This window comes from Carassius gibelio, chromosome A11, assembly GCF_023724105.1.
Source record: "Carassius gibelio isolate Cgi1373 ecotype wild population from Czech Republic chromosome A11, carGib1.2-hapl.c, whole genome shotgun sequence".
Classification (NCBI taxonomy): Eukaryota; Metazoa; Chordata; class Actinopteri; order Cypriniformes; family Cyprinidae; genus Carassius; species Carassius gibelio.
In genome coordinates this window covers 24,459,246-24,482,199 of record NC_068381.1, presented here as the reverse complement: position 1 = coordinate 24,482,199, position 22,954 = coordinate 24,459,246, and the positions used below count along the sequence as shown (strand labels likewise).

Below are 22,954 nucleotides of genomic sequence, written 5' to 3'. Positions count from 1 at the left end.
AGAGTTGCCTTTTCTTTTGGACTTTGGAGAAAAAAAACACAACAACAAAATAAGCCGGAGAAAAACAAGCACAGAGCGAGCCAGCCAGGAGTCGAACCTAGAATCTTCTGATCCGTAGTCAGACGCGTTATCCATTGCGCCACTGGCCCACCATTAGTAAAGACCCCCGATTGTTACAGACTTGTTGGTTTTCGATGTGACGGTGGCAAGCATTGATGTCTGCTCATTCTCACCTTGTTATCAGGAGAACAGACTACCAGCCCTCCAGCCCACCAGCCCACCAGCCCACCAGCCCACCAGCCCACCAGCCCACCAGCCCACCAGCCCACGAGCCCTCCAGCCCACGAGCCCTCCAGCCCTCCTGCCCACCAGCCCACGAGCCCTCCAGCCCATATGGGAACTGGCCAGCTTTAACTGGCCACAAGCTTGTGGGCCACTTTCCATAAATGTGGCCAGTGTGGGCGCAGGGTTTTGTAGTGGCCTGTTGCTTTTGGTGTGTGACTGTAACAATGTGATAATAATTTGGCAATACAAGAATCATCCGAAGGGACGGTTTACTGAAATATATAGTGTTGCATGCATTCAAGGGACATGTTTGTTGACTCACACATGGTTCAGTTTTTTGGCCAGAATCCTGTGATTGCTGAATTTATACCTCGAACTGGTAATTAAGGTCTTGTCCAGGTGAAAATACTTGTGTCATGCATCTGAAAACACACATGGCAACCGTTATCTAGAGGAAAAACTGCCTATCGTCGGTCTGTCAAGGTACAAAACTGACATGTTGTGAGGTTAATAATGAAAGTGAGACCAATTTTTAATATGCTGATTATTCGCTCGTTCAGTTTAATGCAGATTACAAATTATTCTCAATGTCCAGGTGGCAATTAGTGATAAGGCTTCAAAATGGCAAGCCTGTGACATCAAAACCACATGGCATTGCACCCTTCAAAGTAGTAAAGCGGTTACAGAGTAGCGATGAAATTGTTCATTCTAGAATCAACTGGCCCACCAGCCTGCATTTTGTGAGACTGTATGTCCGTGTCTCCCCTAGACATCGGAATGGGTGTGCAGAATGTGCCTTTTTTTGGAAAAAATAGAAGAATGCCTAGAGAGTTGCCTTTTCTTTTGGACTTTGGAGAAAAAAAACACAACAACAAAATAAGCCGGAGAAAAACAAGCACAGAGCGAGCCAGCCAGGAGTCGAACCTAGAATCTTCTGATCCGTAGTCAGACGCGTTATCCATTGCGCCACTGGCCCACCAAAAGTAAAGACCCCCGATTGTTACAGACTTGTTGGTTTTCGATGTGACGGTGGCAAGCATTGATGTCTGCTCATTCTCACCTTGTTATCAGGAGAACAGACTACCAGCCCTCCAGCCCTCCAGCCCTCCAGCCCACCAGCCCAGCAGCCCACGAGCCCTCCAGCCCACCATCCCTCCCTGGTGGTCTAGTGGTTAGGATTCGGCGCTCTCACCGCCGCGGCCCGGGTTCGATTCCCGGTCAGGGAAAGCTCTTTTGCCTTCCAATTGTGGACTGCGAATTCAAGCTCTGCTGACAGCTGTGAGAAAGCCAGCTCCAAGCCAAAACATTGGTGGGAACATGAAAAAAACACCTCCTTCGAGCCGGAGTTGAACCAGCGACCTAAGGATGGCCAACACTCCAACCTACAGTCCTCCGCTCTACCAGCTGAGCTATCGAAGGGGCTAAGGGCTAGTCAGAACCTCGACATATCAGGGTTCTGTAGCTCTACTGCTGGCCAAAAAGTCACTTCTGGTGCAGGAAGATTTGCTGGATTTTTGAGGAGGGAAGCAAAAAGGAGCATGCATTCCCATACCGGGAGTTGAACCCGGGCCGCCTGGGTGAAAACCAGGAATCCTAACCGCTAGACCATATGGGATCTGGACACTTTAAACTGGCCATGGGCTTCTGGCGCACTTTCCATACATGTGGTCAGCGTGGGCGCAGGACCTTGTAGTGGCCTGTTGCTTTAGTTCTGTGACTGTAACAATGTGATAATAATTTGGCAAAACAAGAATTATCCAAAAGGACGGTTTTCTGAATTATATAGTGTTGTATGCATTCAGGGAATCTGTTTTTTCACTCAACCCGGGGGTTCAGTGTATTTGGGCAGATTCCTGTGATTGCAGAATTGATTCCTCAAACTGGTAATTAAGCTCTTGTCCAAGTGAAAATACTCGTGTCATCCATTTGAAAACACACACGGCAACCTTTATCTAGAGGAAAAACTGGAGTCAACCCCTGGCTGCGTACGAGAAAACCAGGAATCCTAACTGCTAGACCATATGGGAACTGGCCAGCTTTAACTGGCCACAAGCTTGTGGGCCACTTTCCATAAATGTGGCCAGTGTGGGCGCAGGGTTTTGTAGTGGCCTGTTGCTTTTGGTGTGTGACTGTAACAATGTGATAATAATTTGGCAATACAAGAATCATCCGAAGGGACGGTTTACTGAAATATATAGTGTTGCATGCATTCAAGGGACATGTTTGTTGACTCACCCATGGTTCAGTTTTTTGGCCAGAATCCTGTGATTGCTGAATTTATACCTCGAACTGGTAATTAAGGTCTTGTCCAGGTGAAAATACTTGTGTCATGCATCTGAAAACACACATGGCAACCGTTATCTAGAGGAAAAACTGCCTATCGTCGGTCTGTCAAGGTACAAAACTGACATGTTGTGAGGTTAATAATGAAAGTGAGACCAATTTTTAATCCGCAAAATTGCTGATTATTCGCTCGTTCAGTTTAATGCAGATTACAAATTATTCTCAATGTCCAGGTGGCAATTAGTGATAAGGCTTCAAAATGGCAAGCCTGTGACATCAAAACCACATGGCATTGCACCCTTCAAAGTAGTAAAGCGGTTACAGAGTAGCGATGAAATTGTTCTTTCTAGAATCAACTGGCCCACCAGCCTGCATTTTGTGAGACGAATGGCAATACCAAAGCATGTCCGTGTCTCCCCTAGACATCGGAATGGGTGTGCAGAATGTGCCTTTTTTTGGAAAAAATAGAAGAATGCCTAGAGAGTTGCCTTTTCTTTTGGACTTTGGAGAAAAAAAACACAACAACAAAATAAGCCGGAGAAAAACAAGCACAGAGCGAGCCAGCCAGGAGTCGAACCTAGAATCTTCTGATCCGTAGTCAGACGCGTTATCCATTGCGCCACTGGCCCACCATTAGTAAAGACCCCCGATTGTTACAGACTTGTTGGTTTTCGATGTGACGGTGGCAAGCATTGATGTCTGCTCATTCTCACCTTGTTATCAGGAGAACAGACTACCAGCCCTCCAGCCCACCAGCCCACCAGCCCACGAGCCCTCCAGCCCTCCTGCCCACCAGCCCACGAGCCCTCCAGCCCACCATCCATCCCTGGTGGTCTAGTGGTTAGGATTCGGCGCTCTCACCGCCGCGGCCCGGGTTCGATTCCCGGTCAGGGAAAGCTCTTTTGCCTTCCAATTGTGGACTGCGAATTCAAGCTCTGCTGACAGCTGTGAGAAAGCCAGCTCCAAGCCAAAACATTGGTGGGAACATGAAAAAAACACCTCCTTCGAGCCGGAGTTGAACCAGCGACCTAAGGATGGCCAACACTCCAACCTACAGTCCTCCGCTCTACCAGCTGAGCTATCGAAGGGGCTAAGGGCTAGTCAGAACCTCGACATATCAGGGTTCTGTAGCTCTACTGCTGGCCAAAAAGTCACTTCTGGTGCAGGAAGATTTGCTGGATTTTTGAGGAGGGAAGCAAAAAGGAGCATGCATTCCCATACCGGGAGTTGAACCCGGGCCGCCTGGGTGAAAACCAGGAATCCTAACCGCTAGACCATATGGGATCTGGACACTTTAAACTGGCCATGGGCTTCTGGCGCACTTTCCATACATGTGGTCAGCGTGGGCGCAGGACCTTGTAGTGGCCTGTTGCTTTAGTTCTGTGACTGTAACAATGTGATAATAATTTGGCAAAACAAGAATTATCCAAAAGGACGGTTTTCTGAATTATATAGTGTTGTATGCATTCAGGGAATCTGTTTTTTCACTCAACCCGGGGGTTCAGTGTATTTGGGCAGATTCCTGTGATTGCAGAATTGATTCCTCAAACTGGTAATTAAGCTCTTGTCCAAGTGAAAATACTCATGTCATCCATTTGAAAACACACACGGCAACCTTTATCTAGAGGAAAAACTGGAGTCAACCCCTGGCTGCGTACGAGAAAACCAGGAATCCTAACTGCTAGACCATATGGGAACTGGCCAGCTTTAACTGGCCACAAGCTTGTGGGCCACTTTCCATAAATGTGGCCAGTGTGGGCGCAGGGTTTTGTAGTGGCCTGTTGCTTTTGGTGTGTGACTGTAACAATGTGATAATAATTTGGCAATACAAGAATCATCCGAAGGGACGGTTTCTGTCAAGGTACAAAACTGACATGTTGTGAGGTTAATAATGAAAGTGAGACCAATTTTTAATCCGCAAAATTGCTGATTATTCGCTCGTTCAGTTTAATGCAGATTACAAATTATTCTCAATGTCCAGGTGGCAATTAGTGATAAGGCTTCAAAATGGCAAGCCTGTGACATCAAAACCACATGGCATTGCACCCTTCAAAGTAGTAAAGCGGTTACAGAGTAGCGATGAAATTGTTCTTTCTAGAATCAACTGGCCCACCAGCCTGCATTTTGTGAGACGAATGGCAATACCAAAGCATGTCCGTGTCTCCCCTAGACATCGGAATGGGTGTGCAGAATGTGCCTTTTTTTGGAAAAAATAGAAGAATGCCTAGAGAGTTGCCTTTTCTTTTGGACTTTGGAGAAAAAAAACACAACAACAAAATAAGCCGGAGAAAAACAAGCACAGAGCGAGCCAGCCAGGAGTCGAACCTAGAATCTTCTGATCCGTAGTCAGACGCGTTATCCATTGCGCCACTGGCCCACCATTAGTAAAGACCCCCGATTGTTACAGACTTGTTGGTTTTCGATGTGACGGTGGCAAGCATTGATGTCTGCTCATTCTCACCTTGTTATCAGGAGAACAGACTACCAGCCCTCCAGCCCACCAGCCCACCAGCCCACCAGCCCACCAGCCCACCAGCCCACGAGCCCTCCAGCCCACGAGCCCTCCAGCCCTCCTGCCCACCAGCCCACGAGCCCTCCAGCCCATATGGGAACTGGCCAGCTTTAACTGGCCACAAGCTTGTGGGCCACTTTCCATAAATGTGGCCAGTGTGGGCGCAGGGTTTTGTAGTGGCCTGTTGCTTTTGGTGTGTGACTGTAACAATGTGATAATAATTTGGCAATACAAGAATCATCCGAAGGGACGGTTTACTGAAATATATAGTGTTGCATGCATTCAAGGGACATGTTTGTTGACTCACACATGGTTCAGTTTTTTGGCCAGAATCCTGTGATTGCTGAATTTATACCTCGAACTGGTAATTAAGGTCTTGTCCAGGTGAAAATACTTGTGTCATGCATCTGAAAACACACATGGCAACCGTTATCTAGAGGAAAAACTGCCTATCGTCGGTCTGTCAAGGTACAAAACTGACATGTTGTGAGGTTAATAATGAAAGTGAGACCAATTTTTAATATGCTGATTATTCGCTCGTTCAGTTTAATGCAGATTACAAATTATTCTCAATGTCCAGGTGGCAATTAGTGATAAGGCTTCAAAATGGCAAGCCTGTGACATCAAAACCACATGGCATTGCACCCTTCAAAGTAGTAAAGCGGTTACAGAGTAGCGATGAAATTGTTCATTCTAGAATCAACTGGCCCACCAGCCTGCATTTTGTGAGACTGCATGTCCGTGTCTCCCCTAGACATCGGAATGGGTGTGCAGAATGTGCCTTTTTTTGGAAAAAATAGAAGAATGCCTAGAGAGTTGCCTTTTCTTTTGGACTTTGGAGAAAAAAAACACAACAACAAAATAAGCCGGAGAAAAACAAGCACAGAGCGAGCCAGCCAGGAGTCGAACCTAGAATCTTCTGATCCGTAGTCAGACGCGTTATCCATTGCGCCACTGGCCCACCAAAAGTAAAGACCCCCGATTGTTACAGACTTGTTGGTTTTCGATGTGACGGTGGCAAGCATTGATGTCTGCTCATTCTCACCTTGTTATCAGGAGAACAGACTACCAGCCCTCCAGCCCTCCAGCCCTCCAGCCCACCAGCCCAGCAGCCCACGAGCCCTCCAGCCCACCATCCCTCCCTGGTGGTCTAGTGGTTAGGATTCGGCGCTCTCACCGCCGCGGCCCGGGTTCGATTCCCGGTCAGGGAAAGCTCTTTTGCCTTCCAATTGTGGACTGCGAATTCAAGCTCTGCTGACAGCTGTGAGAAAGCCAGCTCCAAGCCAAAACATTGGTGGGAACATGAAAAAAACACCTCCTTCGAGCCGGAGTTGAACCAGCGACCTAAGGATGGCCAACACTCCAACCTACAGTCCTCCGCTCTACCAGCTGAGCTATCGAAGGGGCTAAGGGCTAGTCAGAACCTCGACATATCAGGGTTCTGTAGCTCTACTGCTGGCCAAAAAGTCACTTCTGGTGCAGGAAGATTTGCTGGATTTTTGAGGAGGGAAGCAAAAAGGAGCATGCATTCCCATACCGGGAGTTGAACCCGGGCCGCCTGGGTGAAAACCAGGAATCCTAACCGCTAGACCATATGGGATCTGGACACTTTAAACTGGCCATGGGCTTCTGGCGCACTTTCCATACATGTGGTCAGCGTGGGCGCAGGACCTTGTAGTGGCCTGTTGCTTTAGTTCTGTGACTGTAACAATGTGATAATAATTTGGCAAAACAAGAATTATCCAAAAGGACGGTTTTCTGAATTATATAGTGTTGTATGCATTCAGGGAATCTGTTTTTTCACTCAACCCGGGGGTTCAGTGTATTTGGGCAGATTCCTGTGATTGCAGAATTGATTCCTCAAACTGGTAATTAAGCTCTTGTCCAAGTGAAAATACTCATGTCATCCATTTGAAAACACACACGGCAACCTTTATCTAGAGGAAAAACTGGAGTCAACCCCTGGCTGCGTACGAGAAAACCAGGAATCCTAACTGCTAGACCATATGGGAACTGGCCAGCTTTAACTGGCCACAAGCTTGTGGGCCACTTTCCATAAATGTGGCCAGTGTGGGCGCAGGGTTTTGTAGTGGCCTGTTGCTTTTGGTGTGTGACTGTAACAATGTGATAATAATTTGGCAATACAAGAATCATCCGAAGGGACGGTTTCTGTCAAGGTACAAAACTGACATGTTGTGAGGTTAATAATGAAAGTGAGACCAATTTTTAATCCGCAAAATTGCTGATTATTCGCTCGTTCAGTTTAATGCAGATTACAAATTATTCTCAATGTCCAGGTGGCAATTAGTGATAAGGCTTCAAAATGGCAAGCCTGTGACATCAAAACCACATGGCATTGCACCCTTCAAAGTAGTAAAGCGGTTACAGAGTAGCGATGAAATTGTTCTTTCTAGAATCAACTGGCCCACCAGCCTGCATTTTGTGAGACGAATGGCAATACCAAAGCATGTCCGTGTCTCCCCTAGACATCGGAATGGGTGTGCAGAATGTGCCTTTTTTTGGAAAAAATAGAAGAATGCCTAGAGAGTTGCCTTTTCTTTTGGACTTTGGAGAAAAAAAACACAACAACAAAATAAGCCGGAGAAAAACAAGCACAGAGCGAGCCAGCCAGGAGTCGAACCTAGAATCTTCTGATCCGTAGTCAGACGCGTTATCCATTGCGCCACTGGCCCACCATTAGTAAAGACCCCCGATTGTTACAGACTTGTTGGTTTTCGATGTGACGGTGGCAAGCATTGATGTCTGCTCATTCTCACCTTGTTATCAGGAGAACAGACTACCAGCCCTCCAGCCCACCAGCCCACCAGCCCACCAGCCCACCAGCCCACCAGCCCACCAGCCCACCAGCCCACCAGCCCACCAGCCCACGAGCCCTCCAGCCCACGAGCCCTCCAGCCCTCCTGCCCACCAGCCCACGAGCCCTCCAGCCCATATGGGAACTGGCCAGCTTTAACTGGCCACAAGCTTGTGGGCCACTTTCCATAAATGTGGCCAGTGTGGGCGCAGGGTTTTGTAGTGGCCTGTTGCTTTTGGTGTGTGACTGTAACAATGTGATAATAATTTGGCAATACAAGAATCATCCGAAGGGACGGTTTACTGAAATATATAGTGTTGCATGCATTCAAGGGACATGTTTGTTGACTCACACATGGTTCAGTTTTTTGGCCAGAATCCTGTGATTGCTGAATTTATACCTCGAACTGGTAATTAAGGTCTTGTCCAGGTGAAAATACTTGTGTCATGCATCTGAAAACACACATGGCAACCGTTATCTAGAGGAAAAACTGCCTATCGTCGGTCTGTCAAGGTACAAAACTGACATGTTGTGAGGTTAATAATGAAAGTGAGACCAATTTTTAATATGCTGATTATTCGCTCGTTCAGTTTAATGCAGATTACAAATTATTCTCAATGTCCAGGTGGCAATTAGTGATAAGGCTTCAAAATGGCAAGCCTGTGACATCAAAACCACATGGCATTGCACCCTTCAAAGTAGTAAAGCGGTTACAGAGTAGCGATGAAATTGTTCATTCTAGAATCAACTGGCCCACCAGCCTGCATTTTGTGAGACTGCATGTCCGTGTCTCCCCTAGACATCGGAATGGGTGTGCAGAATGTGCCTTTTTTTGGAAAAAATAGAAGAATGCCTAGAGAGTTGCCTTTTCTTTTGGACTTTGGAGAAAAAAAACACAACAACAAAATAAGCCGGAGAAAAACAAGCACAGAGCGAGCCAGCCAGGAGTCGAACCTAGAATCTTCTGATCCGTAGTCAGACGCGTTATCCATTGCGCCACTGGCCCACCAAAAGTAAAGACCCCCGATTGTTACAGACTTGTTGGTTTTCGATGTGACGGTGGCAAGCATTGATGTCTGCTCATTCTCACCTTGTTATCAGGAGAACAGACTACCAGCCCTCCAGCCCTCCAGCCCTCCAGCCCACCAGCCCAGCAGCCCACGAGCCCTCCAGCCCACCATCCCTCCCTGGTGGTCTAGTGGTTAGGATTCGGCGCTCTCACCGCCGCGGCCCGGGTTCGATTCCCGGTCAGGGAAAGCTCTTTTGCCTTCCAATTGTGGACTGCGAATTCAAGCTCTGCTGACAGCTGTGAGAAAGCCAGCTCCAAGCCAAAACATTGGTGGGAACATGAAAAAAACACCTCCTTCGAGCCGGAGTTGAACCAGCGACCTAAGGATGGCCAACACTCCAACCTACAGTCCTCCGCTCTACCAGCTGAGCTATCGAAGGGGCTAAGGGCTAGTCAGAACCTCGACATATCAGGGTTCTGTAGCTCTACTGCTGGCCAAAAAGTCACTTCTGGTGCAGGAAGATTTGCTGGATTTTTGAGGAGGGAAGCAAAAAGGAGCATGCATTCCCATACCGGGAGTTGAACCCGGGCCGCCTGGGTGAAAACCAGGAATCCTAACCGCTAGACCATATGGGATCTGGACACTTTAAACTGGCCATGGGCTTCTGGCGCACTTTCCATACATGTGGTCAGCGTGGGCGCAGGACCTTGTAGTGGCCTGTTGCTTTAGTTCTGTGACTGTAACAATGTGATAATAATTTGGCAAAACAAGAATTATCCAAAAGGACGGTTTTCTGAATTATATAGTGTTGTATGCATTCAGGGAATCTGTTTTTTCACTCAACCCGGGGGTTCAGTGTATTTGGGCAGATTCCTGTGATTGCAGAATTGATTCCTCAAACTGGTAATTAAGCTCTTGTCCAAGTGAAAATACTCGTGTCATCCATTTGAAAACACACACGGCAACCTTTATCTAGAGGAAAAACTGGAGTCAACCCCTGGCTGCGTACGAGAAAACCAGGAATCCTAACTGCTAGACCATATGGGAACTGGCCAGCTTTAACTGGCCACAAGCTTGTGGGCCACTTTCCATAAATGTGGCCAGTGTGGGCGCAGGGTTTTGTAGTGGCCTGTTGCTTTTGGTGTGTGACTGTAACAATGTGATAATAATTTGGCAATACAAGAATCATCCGAAGGGACGGTTTACTGAAATATATAGTGTTGCATGCATTCAAGGGACATGTTTGTTGACTCACCCATGGTTCAGTTTTTTGGCCAGAATCCTGTGATTGCTGAATTTATACCTCGAACTGGTAATTAAGGTCTTGTCCAGGTGAAAATACTTGTGTCATGCATCTGAAAACACACATGGCAACCGTTATCTAGAGGAAAAACTGCCTATCGTCGGTCTGTCAAGGTACAAAACTGACATGTTGTGAGGTTAATAATGAAAGTGAGACCAATTTTTAATCCGCAAAATTGCTGATTATTCGCTCGTTCAGTTTAATGCAGATTACAAATTATTCTCAATGTCCAGGTGGCAATTAGTGATAAGGCTTCAAAATGGCAAGCCTGTGACATCAAAACCACATGGCATTGCACCCTTCAAAGTAGTAAAGCGGTTACAGAGTAGCGATGAAATTGTTCTTTCTAGAATCAACTGGCCCACCAGCCTGCATTTTGTGAGACGAATGGCAATACCAAAGCATGTCCGTGTCTCCCCTAGACATCGGAATGGGTGTGCAGAATGTGCCTTTTTTTGGAAAAAATAGAAGAATGCCTAGAGAGTTGCCTTTTCTTTTGGACTTTGGAGAAAAAAAACACAACAACAAAATAAGCCGGAGAAAAACAAGCACAGAGCGAGCCAGCCAGGAGTCGAACCTAGAATCTTCTGATCCGTAGTCAGACGCGTTATCCATTGCGCCACTGGCCCACCATTAGTAAAGACCCCCGATTGTTACAGACTTGTTGGTTTTCGATGTGACGGTGGCAAGCATTGATGTCTGCTCATTCTCACCTTGTTATCAGGAGAACAGACTACCAGCCCTCCAGCCCACCAGCCCACCAGCCCACGAGCCCTCCAGCCCTCCTGCCCACCAGCCCACGAGCCCTCCAGCCCACCATCCATCCCTGGTGGTCTAGTGGTTAGGATTCGGCGCTCTCACCGCCGCGGCCCGGGTTCGATTCCCGGTCAGGGAAAGCTCTTTTGCCTTCCAATTGTGGACTGCGAATTCAAGCTCTGCTGACAGCTGTGAGAAAGCCAGCTCCAAGCCAAAACATTGGTGGGAACATGAAAAAAACACCTCCTTCGAGCCGGAGTTGAACCAGCGACCTAAGGATGGCCAACACTCCAACCTACAGTCCTCCGCTCTACCAGCTGAGCTATCGAAGGGGCTAAGGGCTAGTCAGAACCTCGACATATCAGGGTTCTGTAGCTCTACTGCTGGCCAAAAAGTCACTTCTGGTGCAGGAAGATTTGCTGGATTTTTGAGGAGGGAAGCAAAAAGGAGCATGCATTCCCATACCGGGAGTTGAACCCGGGCCGCCTGGGTGAAAACCAGGAATCCTAACCGCTAGACCATATGGGATCTGAATTCTGAATTATATCTGAATTATATAGTGTTGTATGCATTCAGGGAATCTGTTTTTTCACTCAACCCGGGGGTTCAGTGTATTTGGGCAGATTCCTGTGATTGCAGAATTGATTCCTCAAACTGGTAATTAAGCTCTTGTCCAAGTGAAAATACTCGTGTCATCCATTTGAAAACACACACGGCAACCTTTATCTAGAGGAAAAACTGGAGTCAACCCCTGGCTGCGTACGAGAAAACCAGGAATCCTAACTGCTAGACCATATGGGAACTGGCCAGCTTTAACTGGCCACAAGCTTGTGGGCCACTTTCCATAAATGTGGCCAGTGTGGGCGCAGGGTTTTGTAGTGGCCTGTTGCTTTTGGTGTGTGACTGTAACAATGTGATAATAATTTGGCAATACAAGAATCATCCGAAGGGACGGTTTACTGAAATATATAGTGTTGCATGCATTCAAGGGACATGTTTGTTGACTCACCCATGGTTCAGTTTTTTGGCCAGAATCCTGTGATTGCTGAATTTATACCTCGAACTGGTAATTAAGGTCTTGTCCAGGTGAAAATACTTGTGTCATGCATCTGAAAACACACATGGCAACCGTTATCTAGAGGAAAAACTGCCTATCGTCGGTCTGTCAAGGTACAAAACTGACATGTTGTGAGGTTAATAATGAAAGTGAGACCAATTTTTAATCCGCAAAATTGCTGATTATTCGCTCGTTCAGTTTAATGCAGATTACAAATTATTCTCAATGTCCAGGTGGCAATTAGTGATAAGTCTTCAAAATGGCAAGCCTGTGACATCAAAACCACATGGCATTGCACCCTTCAAAGTAGTAAAGCGGTTACAGAGTAGCGATGAAATTGTTCTTTCTAGAATCAACTGGCCCACCAGCCTGCATTTTGTGAGACGAATGGCAATACCAAAGCATGTCCGTGTCTCCCCTAGACATCGGAATGGGTGTGCAGAATGTGCCTTTTTTTGGAAAAAATAGAAGAATGCCTAGAGAGTTGCCTTTTCTTTTGGACTTTGGAGAAAAAAAACACAACAACAAAATAAGCCGGAGAAAAACAAGCACAGAGCGAGCCAGCCAGGAGTCGAACCTAGAATCTTCTGATCCGTAGTCAGACGCGTTATCCATTGCGCCACTGGCCCACCATTAGTAAAGACCCCCGATTGTTACAGACTTGTTGGTTTTCGATGTGACGGTGGCAAGCATTGATGTCTGCTCATTCTCACCTTGTTATCAGGAGAACAGACTACCAGCCCTCCAGCCCACCAGCCCACCAGCCCACGAGCCCTCCAGCCCTCCTGCCCACCAGCCCACGAGCCCTCCAGCCCACCATCCATGCCTGGTGGTCTAGTGGTTAGGATTCGGCGCTCTCACCGCCGCGGCCCGGGTTCGATTCCCGGTCAGGGAAAGCTCTTTTGCCTTCCAATTGTGGACTGCGAATTCAAGCTCTGCTGACAGCTGTGAGAAAGCCAGCTCCAAGCCAAAACATTGGTGGGAACATGAAAAAAACACCTCCTTCGAGCCGGAGTTGAACCAGCGACCTAAGGATGGCCAACACTCCAACCTACAGTCCTCCGCTCTACCAGCTGAGCTATCGAAGGGGCTAAGGGCTAGTCAGAACCTCGACATATCAGGGTTCTGTAGCTCTACTGCTGGCCAAAAAGTCACTTCTGGTGCAGGAAGATTTGCTGGATCAGAACCTCGACATATCAGGGTTCTGTAGCTCTACTGCTGGCCAAAAAGTCACTTCTGGTGCAGGAAGATTTGCTGGATTTTTGAGGAGGGAAGCAAAAAGGAGCATGCATTCCCATATCGGGAGTTGAACCCGGGCCGCCTGGGAGAAAACCAGGAATCCTAACCGCTAGACCATATGGGATTTGGACACTTTAAACTGGCCATGGGCTTCTGGCGCACTTTCCATACATGTGGTCAGCGTGGGCGAAGGACCTTGTAGTGGCCTGTTGCTTTAGTTCTGTGACTGTAACAATGTGATAATAATTTGGCAAAACAAGAATTATGCAAAAGGACGGTTTTCTGAATTATATAGTGTTGTATGCATTCAGGGAATCTGTTTTTTCACTCAACCCGGGGGTTCAGTGTATTTGGGCAGATTCCTGTGATTGCAGAATTGATTCCTCAAACTGGTAATTAAGCTCTTGTCCAAGTGAAAATACTCGTGTCATCCATTTGAAAACACACACGGCAACCTTTATCTAGAGGAAAAACTGGAGTCAACCCCTGGCTGCGTACAAGAAAACCAGGAATCCTAACTGCTAGACCATATGGGAACTGGCCAGCTTTAACTGGCCACAAGCTTGTGGGCCACTTTCCATAAATGTGGCCAGTGTGGGCGCAGGGTTTTGTAGTGGCCTGTTGCTTTTGGTGTGTGACTGTAACAATGTGATAATAATTTGGCAATACAAGAATCATCCGAAGGGACGGTTTACTGAAATATATAGTGTTGCATGCATTCAAGGGACATGTTTGTTGACTCACACAAGGTTCAGTTTTTTGGCCAGAATCCTGTGATTGCTGAATTTATACCTCGAACTGGTAATTAAGGTCTTGTCCAGGTGAAAATACTTGTGTCATGCATCTGAAAACACACATGGCAACCGTTATCTAGAGGAAAAACTGCCTATCGTCGGTCTGTCAAGGTACAAAACTGACATGTTGTGAGGTTAATAATGAAAGTGAGACCAATTTTTAATATGCTGATTATTCGCTCGTTCAGTTTAATGCAGATTACAAATTATTCTCAATGTCCAGGTGGCAATTAGTGATAAGGCTTCAAAATGGCAAGCCTGTGACATCAAAACCACATGGCATTGCACCCTTCAAAGTAGTAAAGCGGTTACAGAGTAGCGATGAAATTGTTCATTCTAGAATCAACTGGCCCACCAGCCTGCATTTTGTGAGACGAATGGCAATACCAAAGCATGTCCGTGTCTCCCCTAGACATCGGAATGGGTGTGCAGAATGTGCCTTTTTTTGGAAAAAATAGGATTCGGCGCTCTCACCGCCGCAGCCCGGGTTCGATTCCCGGTCAGGGAAAGCTCTTTTGCCTTCCAATTGTGGAATTGTTACAGACTTGTTGGTTTTCGATGTGACGGTGGCAAGCATTGATGTCTGCTCATTCTCACCTTGTTATCAGGAGAACAGACTACCAGCCCACCAGCCCACGAGCCCTCCAGCCCTCCTGCCCACCAGCCCACGAGCCCTCCAGCCCACCATCCATCCCTGGTGGTCTAGTGGTTAGGATTCGGCGCTCTCACCGCCGCGGCCCGGGTTCGATTCCCGGTCAGGGAAAGCTCTTTTGCCTTCCAATTGTGGACTGCGAATTCAAGCTCTGCTGACAGCTGTGAGAAAGCCAGCTCCAAGCCAAAACATTGGTGGGAACATGAAAAAAACACCTCCTTCGAGCCGGAGTTGAACCAGCGACCTAAGGATGGCCAACACTCCAACCTACAGTCCTCCGCTCTACCAGCTGAGCTATCGAAGGGGCTAAGGGCTAGTCAGAACCTCGACATATCAGGGTTCTGTAGCTCTACTGCTGGCCAAAAAGTCACTTCTGGTGCAATGAAGATTTGCTGGATCAGAACCTCGACATATCAGGGTTCTGTAGCTCTACTGCTGGCCAAAAAGTCACTTCTGGTGCAGGAAGATTTGCTGGATTTTTGAGGAGGGAAGCAAAAAGGAGCATGCATTCCCATACCGGGAGTTGAACCCGGGCCGCCTGGGAGAAAACCAGGAATCCTAACCGCTAGACCATATGGGATTTGGACACTTTAAACTGGCCATGGGCTTCTGGCGCACTTTCCATACATGTGGTCAGCGTGGGCGAAGGACCTTGTAGTGGCCTGTTGCTTTAGTTCTGTGACTGTAACAATGTGATAATAATTTGGCAAAACAAGAATTATGCAAAAGGACGGTTTTCTGAATTATATAGTGTTGTATGCATTCAGGGAATCTGTTTTTTCACTCAACCCGGGGGTTCAGTGTATTTGGGCAGATTCCTGTGATTGCAGAATTGATTCCTCAAACTGGTAATTAAGCTCTTGTCCAAGTGAAAATACTCGTGTCATCCATTTGAAAACACACACGGCAACCTTTATCTAGAGGAAAAACTGGAGTCAACCCCTGGCTGCGTACAAGAAAACCAGGAATCCTAACTGCTAGACCATATGGGAACTGGCCAGCTTTAACTGGCCACAAGCTTGTGGGCCACTTTCCATAAATGTGGCCAGTGTGGGCGCAGGGTTTTGTAGTGGCCTGTTGCTTTTGGTGTGTGACTGTAACAATGTGATAATAATTTGGCAATACAAGAATCATCCGAAGGGACGGTTTACTGAAATATATAGTGTTGCATGCATTCAAGGGACATGTTTGTTGACTCACACAAGGTTCAGTTTTTTGGCCAGAATCCTGTGATTGCTGAATTTATACCTCGAACTGGTAATTAAGGTCTTGTCCAGGTGAAAATACTTGTGTCATGCATCTGAAAACACACATGGCAACCGTTATCTAGAGGAAAAACTGCCTATCGTCGGTCTGTCAAGGTACAAAACTGACATGTTGTGAGGTTAATAATGAAAGTGAGACCAATTTTTAATATGCTGATTATTCGCTCGTTCAGTTTAATGCAGATTACAAATTATTCTCAATGTCCAGGTGGCAATTAGTGATAAGGCTTCAAAATGGCAAGCCTGTGACATCAAAACCACATGGCATTGCACCCTTCAAAGTAGTAAAGCGGTTACAGAGTAGCGATGAAATTGTTCATTCTAGAATCAACTGGCCCACCAGCCTGCATTTTGTGAGACGAATGGCAATACCAAAGCATGTCCGTGTCTCCCCTAGACATCGGAATGGGTGTGCAGAATGTGCCTTTTTTTGGAAAAAATAGAAGAATGCCTAGAGAGTTGCCTTTTGTTTTGGACTTTGGAGAAAAAAAACACAACAACAAAATAAGCCGGAGAAAAACAAGCACAGAGCGAGCCAGCCAGGAGTCGAACCTAGAATCTTCTGATCCGTAGTCAGACGCGTTATCCATTGCGCCACTGGCCCACCAAAAGTAAAGACCCCCGATTGTTACAGACTTGTTGGTTTTCGATGTGACGGTGGCAAGCATTGATGTCTGCTCATTCTCACCTTGTTATCAGGAGAACAGACTACCAGCCCTCAAGCCCACCAGCCCAGCAGCCCACGAGCCCTCCAGCCCTCCCTGGTGGTCTAGTGGTTAGGATTCGCCGCTCTCACCGCCGCGGCCCGGGTTCGATTCCCGGTCAGGGAAAGCTCTTTTGCCTTCCAATTGTGGACTGCGAATTCAAGCTCTGCTGACAGCTGTGAGAAAGCCAGCTCCAAGCCAAAACATTGGTGGGAACATGAAAAAAACACCTCCTTCGAGCCGGAGTTGAACCAGCGACCTAAGGATGGCCAACACTCCAACCTACAGTCCTCCGCTCTACCAGCTGAGCTATCGAAGGGGCTAAGGGCTAGTCAGAACCTCGACATATCAGGGTTCTGTAGCTCTACTGCTGGCCAAAAAGTCACTTCTGGTGCAGGAAGATTTGCTGGATTTTTGAGGAGGGAAGCAAAAAGGAGCATGCATTCCCATACCGGGAGTTGAACCCGGGCCGCCTGGGTGAAAACCAGGAATCCTAACCGCTAGACCATATGGGATTTGGACACTTTAAACTGGCCATGGGCTTCTGGCGCACTTTCCATACATGTGGTCAGCGTGGGCGAAGGACCTTGTAGTGGCCTGTTGCTTTAGTTCTGTGACTGTAACAATGTGATAATAATTTGGCAAAACAAGAATTATGCAAAAGGACGGTTTTCTGAATTATATAGTGTTGTATGCATTCAGGGAATCTGTTTTTTCACTCAACCCGGGGGTTCAGTGTATTTGGGCAGATTCCTGTGATTGCAGAATTGATTCCTCAAACTGGTAATTAAGCTCTTGTCCAAGTGAAAATACTCGTGTCATCCATTTGAAAACACACACGGCAACCTTTATCTAGAGGAAAAACTGGAGTCAACCCCTGGCTGCGTACAAGAAAACCAGGAATCCTAACTGCTAGACCATATGGGAACTGGCCAGCTTTAACTGGCCACAAGCTTGTGGGCCACTTTCCATAAATGTGGCCAGTGTGGGCGCAGGGTTTTGTAGTGGCCTGTTGCTTTTGGTGTGTGACTGTAACAATGTGATAATAATTTGGCAATACAAGAATCATCCGAAGGGACGGTTTACTGAAATATATAGTGTTGCATGCATTCAAGGGACATGTTTGTTGACTCACACAAGGTTCAGTTTTTTGGCCAGAATCCTGTGATTGCTGAATTTATACCTCGAACTGGTAATTAAGGTCTTGTCCAGGTGAAAATACTTGTGTCATGCATCTGAAAACACACATGGCAACCGTTATCTAGAGGAAAAACTGCCTATCGTCGGTCTGTCAAGGTACAAAACTGACATGTTGTGAGGTTAATAATGAAAGTGAGACCAATTTTTAATATGCTGATTATTCGCTCGTTCAGTTTAATGCAGATTACAAATTATTCTCAATGTCCAGGTGGCAATTAGTGATAAGGCTTCAAAATGGCAAGCCTGTGACATCAAAACCACATGGCATTGCACCCTTCAATGTAGTAAAGCGGTTACAGAGTAGCGATGAAATTGTTCATTCTAGAATCAACTGGCCCACCAGCCTGCATTTTGTGAGACGAATGGCAATACCAAAGCATGTCCGTGTCTCCCCTAGACATCGGAATGGGTGTGCAGAATGTGCCTTTTTTTGGAAAAAATAGAAGAATGCCTAGAGAGTTGCCTTTTGTTTTGGACTTTGGAGAAAAAAAACACAACAACAAAATAAGCCGGAGAAAAACAAGCACAGAGCGAGCCAGCCAGGAGTCGAACCTAGAATCTTCTGATCCGTAGTCAGACGCGTTATCCATTGCGCCACTGGCCCACCAAAAGTAAAGACCCCCGATTGTTACAGACTTGTTGGTTTTCGATGTGACGGTGGCAAGCATTGATGTCTGCTCATTCTCACCTTGTTATCAGGAGAACAGACTACCAGCCCTCAAGCCCACCAGCCCAGCAGCCCACGAGCCCTCCAGCCCTCCCTGGTGGTCTAGTGGTTAGGATTCGCCGCTCTCACCGCCGCGGCCCGGGTTCGATTCCCGGTCAGGGAAAGCTCTTTTGCCTTCCAATTGTGGACTGCGAATTCAAGCTCTGCTGACAGCTGTGAGAAAGCCAGCTCCAAGCCAAAACATTGGTGGGAACATGAAAAAAACACCTCCTTCGAGCCGGAGTTGAACCAGCGACCTAAGGATGGCCAACACTCCAACCTACAGTCCTCCGCTCTACCAGCTGAGCTATCGAAGGGGCTAAGGGCTAGTCAGAACCTCGACATATCAGGGTTCTGTAGCTCTACTGCTGGCCAAAAAGTCACTTCTGGTGCAGGAAGATTTGCTGGATTTTTGAGGAGGGAAGCAAAAAGGAGCATGCATTCCCATACCGGGAGTTGAACCCGGGCCGCCTGGGTGAAAACCAGGAATCCTAACCGCTAGACCATATGGGATTTGGACACTTTAAACTGGCCATGGGCTTCTGGCGCACTTTCCATACATGTGGTCAGCGTGGGCGAAGGACCTTGTAGTGGCCTGTTGCTTTAGTTCTGTGACTGTAACAATGTGATAATAATTTGGCAAAACAAGAATTATGCAAAAGGACGGTTTTCTGAATTATATAGTGTTGTATGCATTCAGGGAATCTGTTTTTTCACTCAACCCGGGGGTTCAGTGTATTTGGGCAGATTCCTGTGATTGCAGAATTGATTCCTCAAACTGGTAATTAAGCTCTTGTCCAAGTGAAAATACTCGTGTCATCCATTTGAAAACACACACGGCAACCTTTATCTAGAGGAAAAACTGGAGTCAACCCCTGGCTGCGTACAAGAAAACCAGGAATCCTAACTGCTAGACCATATGGGAACTGGCCAGCTTTAACTGGCCACAAGCTTGTGGGCCACTTTCCATAAATGTGGCCAGTGTGGGCGCAGGGTTTTGTAGTGGCCTGTTGCTTTTGGTGTGTGACTGTAACAATGTGATAATAATTTGGCAATACAAGAATCATCCGAAGGGACGGTTTACTGAAATATATAGTGTTGCATGCATTCAAGGGACATGTTTGTTGACTCACACATGGTTCAGTTTTTTGGCCAGAATCCTGTGATTGCTGAATTTATACCTCGAACTGGTAATTAAGGTCTTGTCCAGGTGAAAATACTTGTGTCATGCATCTGAAAACACACATGGCAACCGTTATCTAGAGGAAAAACTGCCTATCGTCGGTCTGTCAAGGTACAAAACTGACATGTTGTGAGGTTAATAATGAAAGTGAGACCAATTTTTAATATGCTGATTATTCGCTCGTTCAGTTTAATGCAGATTACAAATTATTCTCAATGTCCAGGTGGCAATTAGTGATAAGGCTTCAAAATGGCAAGCCTGTGACATCAAAACCACATGGCATTGCACCCTTCAAAGTAGTAAAGCGGTTACAGAGTAGCAATGAAATTGTTCATTCTAGAATCAACTGGCCCACCAGCCTGCATTTTGTGAGACGAATGGCAATACCAAAGCATGTCCGTGTCTCCCCTAGACATCGGAATGGGTGTGCAGAATGTGCCTTTTTTTGGAAAAAATAGAAGAATGCCTAGAGAGTTGCCTTTTCTTTTGGACTTTGGAGAAAAAAAACACAACAACAAAATAAGCCGGAGAAAAACAAGCACAGAGCGAGCCAGCCAGGAGTCGAACCTAGAATCTTCTGATCCGTAGTCAGATGCGTTATCCATTGCGCCACTGGCCCACCAAAAGTAAAGACCCCCGATTGTTACAGACTTGTTGGTTTTCGATGTGACGGTGGCAAGCATTGATTTCTGCTCATTCTCACCTTGTTATCAGGAGAACAGACTACCAGCCCTCCAGCCCTCCAGCCCACCAGCCCAGCAGCCCACGAGCCCTCCAGCCCTCCCTGGTGGTCTAGTGGTTAGGATTCGGCGCTCTCACCGCCGCGGCCCGGGTTCGATTCCCGGTCAGGGAAAGCTCTTTTGCCTTCCAATTGTGGACTGCGAATTCAAGCTCTGCTGACAGCTGTGAGAAAGCCAGCTCCAAGCCAAAACATTGGTGGGAACATGAAAAAAACACCTCCTTCGAGCCGGAGTTGAACCAGCGACCTAAGGATGGCCAACACTCCAACCTACAGTCCTCCACTCTACCAGCTGAGCTATCGAAGGGGCTAAGGGCTAGTCAGAACCTCGACATATCAGGGTTCTGTAGCTCTACTGCTGGCCAAAAAGTCACTTCTGGTGCAGGAAGATTTGCTGGATTTTTGAGGAGGGAAGCAAAAAGGAGCATGCATTCCCATACTGGGAGTTGAACCCGGGCCGCCTGGGTGAAAACCAGGAATCCTAACCGCTAGACCATATGGGATCTGGACACTTTAAACTGGCCATGGGCTTCTGGCGCACTTTCCATACATGTGGTCAGCGTGGGCGCAGGACCTTGTAGTGGCCTGTTGCTTTAGTTCTGTGACTGTAACAATGTGATAATAATTTGGCAAAACAAGAATTATCCAAAAGGACGGTTTTCTGAATTATATAGTGTTGTATGCATTCAGGGAATCTGTTTTTTCACTCAACCCGGGGGTTCAGTGTATTTGGGCAGATTCCTGTGATTGCAGAATTGATTCCTCAAACTGGTAATTAAGCTCTTGTCCAAGTGAAAATACTCGTGTCATCCATTTGAAAACACACACGGCAACCTTTATCTAGAGGAAAAACTGGAGTCAACCCCTGGCTGCGTACGAGAAAACCAGGAATCCTAAATGCTAGACCATATGGGAACTGGCCAGCTTTAACTGGCCACAAGCTTGTGGGCCACTTTCCATAAATGTGGCCAGTGTGGGCGCAGGGTTTTGTAGTGGCCTGTTGCTTTTGGTGTGTGACTGTAACAATGTGATAATAATTTGGCAATACAAGAATCATCCGAAGGGACGGTTTACTGAAATATATAGTGTTGCATGCATTCAAGGGACATGTTTGTTGACTCACACATGGTTCAGTTTTTTGGCCAGAATCCTGTGATTGCTGAATTTATACCTCGAACTGGTAATTAAGGTCTTGTCCAGGTGAAAATACTTGTGTCATGCATCTGAAAACACACATGGCAACCGTTATCTAGAGGAAAAACTGCCTATCGTCGGTCTGTCAAGGTACAAAACTGACATGTTGTGAGGTTAATAATGAAAGTGAGACCAATTTTTAATATGCTGATTATTCGCTCGTTCAGTTTAATGCAGATTACAAATTATTCTCAATGTCCAGGTGGCAATTAGTGATAAGGCTTCAAAATGGCAAGCCTGTGACATCAAAACCACATGGCATTGCACCCTTCAAAGTAGTAAAGCGGTTACAGAGTAGCGATGAAATTGTTCTTTCTAGAATCAACTGGCCCACCAGCCTGCATTTTGTGAGACGAATGGCAATACCAAAGCATGTCCGTGTCTCCCCTAGACATCGGAATGGGTGTGCAGAATGTGCCTTTTTTTGGAAAAAATAGAAGAATGCCTAGAGAGTTGCCTTTTCTTTTGGACTTTGGAGAAAAAAAACACAACAACAAAATAAGCCGGAGAAAAACAAGCACAGAGCGAGCCAGCCAGGAGTCGAACCTAGAATCTTCTGATCCGTAGTCAGACGCGTTATCCATTGCGCCACTGGCCCACCATTAGTAAAGACCCCCGATTGTTACAGACTTGTTGGTTTTCGATGTGACGGTGGCAAGCATTGATGTCTGCTCATTCTCACCTTGTTATCAGGAGAACAGACTACCAGCCCTCCAGCCCACCAGCCCACCAGCCCACGAGCCCTCCAGCCCTCCTGCCCACCAGCCCACGAGCCCTCCAGCCCACCATCCATCCCTGGTGGTCTAGTGGTTAGGATTCGGCGCTCTCACCGCCGCGGCCCGGGTTCGATTCCCGGTCAGGGAAAGCTCTTTTGCCTTCCAATTGTGGACTGCGAATTCAAGCTCTGCTGACAGCTGTGAGAAAGCCAGCTCCAAGCCAAAACATTGGTGGGAACATGAAAAAAACACCTCCTTCGAGCCGGAGTTGAACCAGCGACCTAAGGATGGCCAACACTCCAACCTACAGTCCTCTGCTCTACCAGCTGAGCTATCGAAGGGGCTAAGGGCTAGTCAGAACCTCGACATATCAGGGTTCTGTAGCTCTACTGCTGGCCAAAAAGTCACTTCTGGTGCAGGAAGATTTGCTGGATCAGAACCTCGACATATCAGGGTTCTGTAGCTCTACTGCTGGCCAAAAAGTCACTTCTGGTGCAGGAAGATTTGCTGGATTTTTGAGGAGGGAAGCAAAAAGGAGCAT

General features: G+C 47.0%; 8 non-coding genes across 8 annotated transcripts; all 8 read left to right on the top strand.

Annotated features, from left to right (window-relative positions):
• The first annotated feature begins 1,439 nt into the window (after window positions 1–1,439).
• Window positions 1,440–1,511, top strand: trnae-cuc (transfer RNA glutamic acid (anticodon CUC)). The gene has a single exon. It is a non-coding gene; the product is annotated as a tRNA-Glu (tRNA).
• Window positions 1,512–3,391: 1,880 nt separating this feature from the next.
• On the top strand, window positions 3,392–3,463 carry trnae-cuc (transfer RNA glutamic acid (anticodon CUC)). Its single transcript has one exon. It is a non-coding gene; the product is annotated as a tRNA-Glu (tRNA).
• Window positions 3,464–6,219: 2,756 nt separating this feature from the next.
• trnae-cuc (transfer RNA glutamic acid (anticodon CUC)) lies at window positions 6,220–6,291 on the top strand. The gene has a single exon. It is a non-coding gene; the product is annotated as a tRNA-Glu (tRNA).
• Window positions 6,292–9,079: 2,788 nt separating this feature from the next.
• Window positions 9,080–9,151, top strand: trnae-cuc (transfer RNA glutamic acid (anticodon CUC)). The gene has a single exon. It is a non-coding gene; the product is annotated as a tRNA-Glu (tRNA).
• Window positions 9,152–11,031: 1,880 nt separating this feature from the next.
• On the top strand, window positions 11,032–11,103 carry trnae-cuc (transfer RNA glutamic acid (anticodon CUC)). The gene has a single exon. It is a non-coding gene; the product is annotated as a tRNA-Glu (tRNA).
• A 3,642-nt stretch (window positions 11,104–14,745) lies between these two features.
• On the top strand, window positions 14,746–14,817 carry trnae-cuc (transfer RNA glutamic acid (anticodon CUC)). The gene has a single exon. It is a non-coding gene; the product is annotated as a tRNA-Glu (tRNA).
• A 5,728-nt stretch (window positions 14,818–20,545) lies between these two features.
• trnae-cuc (transfer RNA glutamic acid (anticodon CUC)) lies at window positions 20,546–20,617 on the top strand. The gene has a single exon. It is a non-coding gene; the product is annotated as a tRNA-Glu (tRNA).
• Window positions 20,618–22,489: 1,872 nt separating this feature from the next.
• Window positions 22,490–22,561, top strand: trnae-cuc (transfer RNA glutamic acid (anticodon CUC)). Its single transcript has one exon. It is a non-coding gene; the product is annotated as a tRNA-Glu (tRNA).
• The last annotated feature ends 393 nt before the right edge of the window (window positions 22,562–22,954 follow it).